Raw genomic sequence first — 7333 nt, forward strand, 5'->3', positions numbered from 1 at the left:
AAATTTAATCCTTGAACAGTGGGACATTATTATTAACATACAACACATACAGAACAAATGCATAACTTGTGGACGCCATATGGGATTTGGAAATTTAATTGATTTTTCAAGGCAATTGTCAAAAATAACTGTATAAATCCTGTAAGTGTAGTAAAATAATAACAATACAGGGTAAATAGTATGACAGACAGCTAGTGTTCTTACCCGGCCAGGATGCCCAGGAGGTGGAAGGGTGGGGGAGGTAGCTTCTTTAGGGCACTGCCTTCTGCCAGCCCCCCTGAGTTGCAGCGGTTCCCCAGATGCCCACAGAACATTATGGAACTTGGAGTTCTTGAACTCAGCCCTGTTGGTCGCTGTGGGTGCCACCTTTGGGGGGGGGGGGGGGGGGGTAGGGTTGGTTGGTGCTGCGAAGACTGAAGAGCCCTTTATTGTGAGGTTTCCACCTCACCTGGAAGTACAGGGCAGATGTTTGGAAGCACTTCTGGGGTGGCTAAAATAAAAGGAGCTGCCTGCCTTACTTCAGGGAGCCCGAGTCAGGTGAAAGGTGGATAAAGCTTGCTAGAGGAGGAGTGGTGGCAGAAGAGAGAGAAAAGCCAAGAAGACAGAAGATAAAGGGCTATGTATCGTGTGCTTAATACTGTGCTGCTGTGGGGAGCGAAAGGAAAACACTTCCCCACGAAGCAAACATGTGGTTTGCTGAAATTTGTGTCCTGGTGTCAGTCTGTGTCAGTTTTGGGATGCAAGAGCGACCCCTGGTGTCCACAATATCAATAGGGATAATAAGGAGGAGCGATGGCTGCAGAATAAAACAAGTGACAGTATCAGAGTGGATTTAGGAGGGTGAGGTTGACCCTGGGCTTGAGCTATTGTTTGGACCCCACCTTGCTGTTCTGAAAAACTAGTATGAAATGTAAAAGCTTAGGAGTCACCCAAACCTGAATAGGCACTACACAAGAACAGTAAGCCATGTGAGAGTATGAGAGGTGTATGGACAGCAGCAAAAACCACAGAATGTTTGATTTTGATTTGATATACTGTGTTAATCCCTGTGGGGGAATTGAGTGATACATAGAGAGAGGGACACAGAATGCAATGTCAAAGCTTAAAATTATATTTTATAGCCATCAGAGCACAGTGTGCCATGGCAAATTTTAAAAACAGATGGAGTCTGATCTATCCATCCATCCATTTTCCAACCCGCTGAATCCGAACACAGGGTCACGGGGGTCTGCTGGAGCCAATCCCAGCCAAATCAGGGCGCAAAGATAGTACAACATATCTAATTTTAGACAGAGATAAGGAGAAACGGAGGAAACATTATTCTGGCACCTAGCTTTTTTCTCAATATCAGCTATTTTCAGACATTAAGGTAAAACTAAGAAAGATAAAAATAAAAATAGATAAAAAAATACATTTGAGAAATAAAATAACACAGCAGCAGGTTTCGTTTTTCACCAGTTTGCAGCCTCCGGGCACTTTTGTCCAACTACCAATTAACTTCATCTGTTATCCAGTAGTGTCACAGCCAGCTCTGTAATCGCACGAGGTCCCATTAGTAACACTTTATTGCCAAACAGTGTGATTTGTCAACAACAACATTCTGCTCATGTATGTAAAGTGTAGACAATGATTTCACTTTCAAGAAAGGTTTCAGACTACTGTGCAAAGTAGCATTTATGTTTTTTAATTATGATCCACATCCAAAATGGTTGATACATTTCAACATCAGACTTTTGAATTATTACATGCAAAAAGTACAAAGAATGTCAGCAGCTCATCATAACTGACATCACACTACATGAACCCCTTGGAATTTGGTTCCACTTTGCAGTGCTGGATGATTTCGGCTCCGTCACAATCACAAATGACATGTCCTCACTTATTAACCGACTGAAATTCTGTAAGTTATCATCTGTACAATATAATTCTTCCTTGTGCCCTGGAAGTAAATAAATAGCAGCTTTGAACCTGTGTAAAGCTGTTCCTACACAACCCACATTTATAAGTGGCATCATTTTACTGTTTATTCAAAATCATCTCCTCTGCATGCAAATGTGTGATGTCATCGATGGCCATTGCTGAAGAATTGACACTATTTTAATATGACAAATCACAAATTCTGTCCAAGAGCTACCCTCTGTCACTGCCTGCAGTTCACTGGAGACCTTAAACTCAGGGATGATGGAGTACGATAAACTAATGGTGGGCGAGTTATCTCAGAGTTGTCAGTAAAGGGATTAAAGAGGACTCTATTAGCCAGTTCAGTAGCAATAGTATTTCTTTAAAAAACATAGAACAAATATTTTTTTCACACATTTTAGATAAATTTGAGGCCCCTGTAACCCTGGGGGTCTTGGGCTGTAGCCCACGTTATCCTACAAAGAAATCTGGCCATGAACAGTACATAATGGTAGAACAAAGTGAAGTGAAAATATATTAAGAGTTATTAAAGCTACCGGACATATTATTATTATTAGTAGTAGTAGTAGAACATTCAGACATAAAATGATTAGAAGATTTTTACCAAAAACAGGACATCCAGCACATTAAAACTCACCTATCATATTCGAGTAATTTTTCCAAAGTAACACTAGCCAAATTTAGAGAGTTCCTAAAGTCTTACTCCCCCCCACACTATTGGTAATTTATTCCATGTGTCTATGATTCTTTGTGTGAAGAACAACTTTCTACTGTTTTTCCAAAATTAAGTTTCCATCAATGACCTAGTGTTTTTGTTGATGAAACTAGTTTAAATCAATAAATGGGATTCATCATATTAATTCCTTTTATAAATTTAAAAACTTGAATCATGTCACATCTTAATCTCTGTTTATTTAAACTGAATAGGCTCAATTCCTCCAATTTTTCTTTCCAACTCCTACCTCATAGTCCCAGGATCTGCCTACTTGCTCCTCTTTGGACTTTCCCTCGCACTGTAGTCTTTTTTTATGACTAGCCATATTACCCATCTAATAAAATAAATGTAAAAATATTTCATTTCTCTTGCCCTACATGCACCTTCATAACCTTTCCTCAGTATCTTTGGGTGTCTGAACCTGTCTTAACTGAAGAACACCATATCAGGCCTGTTCCTGTGAATCCTGCTTCTCAGACTCCTTGTGGCTCTCAGATGACTCTCAGCGTGCCTCCCACAATTTTACTTGTCCTTGTGTGTCTCACACTAGCTCTTGCTCTTTAAATCGCATCACCCTGATTTCAGCTCAGGGTACAGGGGCTCTGTGGCCTGTCTAGACTGCACTAGTCACCACTCAGGAAACAACCAAGGCCAGGACACCTGTCCATTAAAGGGTCTGCTCCTGTGCCTACTCCCATTCAGACTTGCAGTGTCCATAATTACGTTACTACGCATGGAGAGGTGGATGGAAACTTAATGCAGGCACACTGAGAAAGTTCAACTCCACACAGATGACAGGATTCAAACACAGCATATGGAATCCAATGGCTTTAAAAATAAATCCTTGATTGTTTTCATATTGTATTATTTTTGTATATAAAATTGGCAAACTTTGCTAATATATTTTCACTTTGGCAAAATCTGCAAGTGCAACGTTTTTGACTCAGTGGGAATCTTAGTCAAATGTGGACACCTTCCTGCTAACATTGTAGGGAAAGCATCTTTTTTAATTTAAAAAGCGTCCTTCAATATTGGTGTCCACTGCCAAGTCCCAGGTAACCACTGTGAAGTTATGTTTAAGGAAGGGTTCCTCCCCTAGCTTATCTCTAAATTCTTTTTATATCTATGTTCATTTTTGATGTTGTGATTACTATTGTTTATGTTAATATATATTTTTTAATTACTTATTAGATAGATAATATTTTATTGTACCCAAGGGGAAATTATAATTTTACAGAAGTTTCCAAAAATTAAAAAAATAAATAAATAAAAACAAACAGCAACCCCTCAAACACACATGCAAAACTTCTGACCTGCATAACACAGAGCTGCTGCTGTCCATAACAGGCTTGTAGGTGGCAAGAAGATGAGGTCAGATATTCTATGTCAATTTAATTTTGTTTATTTAGTAAGTTTCTCTGTGTGTAGTGTTGTTCTCCTATGTTCCTTGCATTTTTATGGGGGGACACTCAGTTGGTAAGGTCACCAAGACCTCATTGCAAGGAACCACCTCCAGACTTTAAAGGCAAGTTGGGTGTCATGAACTTGGGGTTCCTGAGCAGTGAGCACAAAAAGTTTCAAAAATACTCAAAAAAAATGCCCAATAGAGGGGGTGGAGGGGGGAGCATCCATCAAACCCCAGTTAGTCCCAAAAAGAATAAACATATACTCTTCATTAAATAAAACATTTATTAACAGAAAACAATGCCCTGAAAACAGAGAAGCTCTGAACAGCACAAAAGGCACTGCAGGGGATGCCTGAAACAACAAAGGTAATCCAAAGCAAACAATGTCCCAATACGCAAATCCAGAGAGCAGTCGAAAAACGGAGCACAGAGTTTAAAAAATCCAGGAAATTCACAAAAGCACAGTGTTAAGCAAAAATCCAGCAAAACTCACCAATGCCTGCACATTCAATGAACCGCAAGGGACTGTGGGCAGGTTTCTTGACAGTGATGGGCAGGTGGCCCCGCCCCTTGGCCCATAGAAAAAGATATATAGATGTACATAAGCTAAATGATCAAAAATATTAATTTAAGATTGAACAAAATAGACCTATCTGAACCCTGGTAAGGGGGAGAAGCCTAGCTGAAACATAACCCTGGAAGAGTGAGTTCCTTGCGCTTCATTTGAATGCACTTGAGTGAGTGAGCATTGCTTTGTTCCTTTAGATTTACTAGTTTCATTACCTCTTTTTGTCTCAGTTTAAGGATTTTCATTAAGGATTTTGTTTGTTTATAGATTGCCTTGTTAGCAACTCCTTTTGACTCTTCTTAGTTCTTTTGAGTAGTTTTGCTATTTTTCCTTTTCTTTTTGTTAATACATTTTTTATTTTCCTTTGTTTTCCCTATTATTCAAAAGGCAGGAGGTAATGGTAATCCTCTCCCTTTGTGGAGTTTTGAATATTTTGAGATGTTAGCTATGTTTTTTGAATTTTTGAAGCCAAATCTCCATTTGGCCCAGTGTAGGCCAAAGCCAGCCAATTGCGTAGGAACTTGGTCTGCCTAGGAGTGAACCTTTCCTGGGAAGTCTAGTGGGATTCTGGCTTCTTCTTGGCTTATTTTTGGAAATCTCACACCATTTTATCCATTTTGTCTGCTGCACTCATAGCGTATAACAGATACTGACATTTCTGCTACAAGGCAAACTGTGAAGAGAGGACCAGGACAGAGAAGTGAATAAAGAAATGAGAGATCAAAACCAAGAAAACTGTAATTGTGGCAACTAAAACCAAATCATTAAGCAAGGATGAGACTGAAATACAGAGGCAAGAGATCAGAAACCAAAAAATCATTAGCAAAATAAACCAACGAAATTTGTATAAGAGTCCAGCAGTATGAGACAGGAGTCTCCAACTCTGGTCTTTGAGCACTACTGGAGCTGCTTGTTTTCATTCTAACCCTTCTCTTAATTCCTGACCATTTTTTGTTACTAATTCACTTCTTTTCCCTTTGTTTTACTTGCCTTGCCCTTTAAGATCCAGTCCTCTGCAGATGACCAGCTAAGTCAGGGCCTCAAACTCCAAATAGTTTCTTAATTAGAAGTTTTTTATTGTTGTTAATTAATCCTGTTATTTAATCCCATGGCTTGTTGGCGCTGTCATTGTGCCACAAGACTGTTGATTTTCTTTTTTAAGAACACCATCAAAATGTTTTGTGGACCTAAACAGATCATTATTACTGAGACAATCACCTTTCTTTATTTTCAGATATTGTCTGATGGACACAGGCTGCTGGTCATGTTTTGGCTCGTTTTGTATCTATTATTTGGCTGCCAATTAAGGAACAAAATAAACAATTAAGGGGTCTGAGGCTTAAATACAAGTCAATGAACATGAAGGCAAAAGAAGTAAATTAGCAGCAAAAACTGGTCACTAATTAAGAAAAAGGTTAGAATGAAAACCCAAAACCACTGTGGCCTTCTAGGACAGGAGTTGGAGACCCCTGATCAAGGATGTCACTTGTAATTACGCAATTACCAAGCCACACCCTTAGCAGTCACTATGACAATGGTAGCACAAAATGGCGGTGTCTGTGCCGAAACAAGATGGCGTCATGGTAAAAGTATGAATACTTTTAAACTACCTTAAATATTCACTAAGGAGTGATTTTGACACTGGGACTGTTTTCTCCATGGTTAAAAAACTATTTATAAAAGTCTAAAGATCAAAGATTATTTCAGGGGAAATACATTTTTAAAATGAGGTGAATGAAAACACTGACCAAATTGTGCTTCCTCGATTGAAGTTTAGAATACAGCCTAACGCGATCGCAGTCTACTTCTGAATTTCAGGGCTGCAGGGAGTCAGAGCCTCTCCTGGCAACACTGATCACAGAGAAAGAAGCAAGGCAGAGGAGGTGCCAGTCTTTGATGGGGCACACTTATTCACACACCTACACTTGCTTATATGGGGCAATTTACAGTCAAGCTATCCTGCATGTCTTTAGGAGTGGAGACGGAGTTCCAAGAGAAGAACCCACTTAGACACAAAGAGAATGTGTGGACTCCACAGGGATGCAGCCTGTATGATCTCTTTAATGAAGGGGTACACATTATGAATGTACATGTGAATAAATATTTATACTGTACATACTGAGTATGAGTGCTGTGTTTATATTGAAATTGCAGAATGTTTGGGTTCATTTTGACAATCGAAAAAACATTGTTTTAAGTTGAACACACTCAAAGATCAGACAGCTCAAATAAGTGCCAGTTTGTGTGAAAACTGATGTCAAGCAGAGTTTACTTGTAAGGTGTTTCTCTGAGTAGGGGAGGCTCTGCTGCTTCATGGAGTACACTTCACGAAGAAAAGATCTTACAAATGAATGTTTGTTTGTTGTCTGTCCTCCCCAGCCCTCTGACCATAACATCAAGCTTATCTTTAGAGACTTAAAAAATAAATAAGGACTCTATTTTATATATTACTAGGGGTCTTTGCCCCCTGCTCGCTTTGCTCGCCAACCCCCGTGCTGGCGCTACACGCTAGCCACTTTGCGGTTCAGCTTGCGCATGGGGATGTGGATGTACAATTTAAACAGATTGCTATTTTCATGGGAATTGTTACATATGCATAATAGAACTAATTATTTTACATTACTGCGAGTAATTAACCATATTAAAAAATACTAAAACATAATATTTTGAAAGTAAATTATGTTTCATGCTGCGTTAGAGGTATTGCTTAATACAATTTCGTTC

Source organism: Erpetoichthys calabaricus, chromosome 7 (assembly GCF_900747795.2).
Source record: "Erpetoichthys calabaricus chromosome 7, fErpCal1.3, whole genome shotgun sequence".
Classification (NCBI taxonomy): Eukaryota; Metazoa; Chordata; class Cladistia; order Polypteriformes; family Polypteridae; genus Erpetoichthys; species Erpetoichthys calabaricus.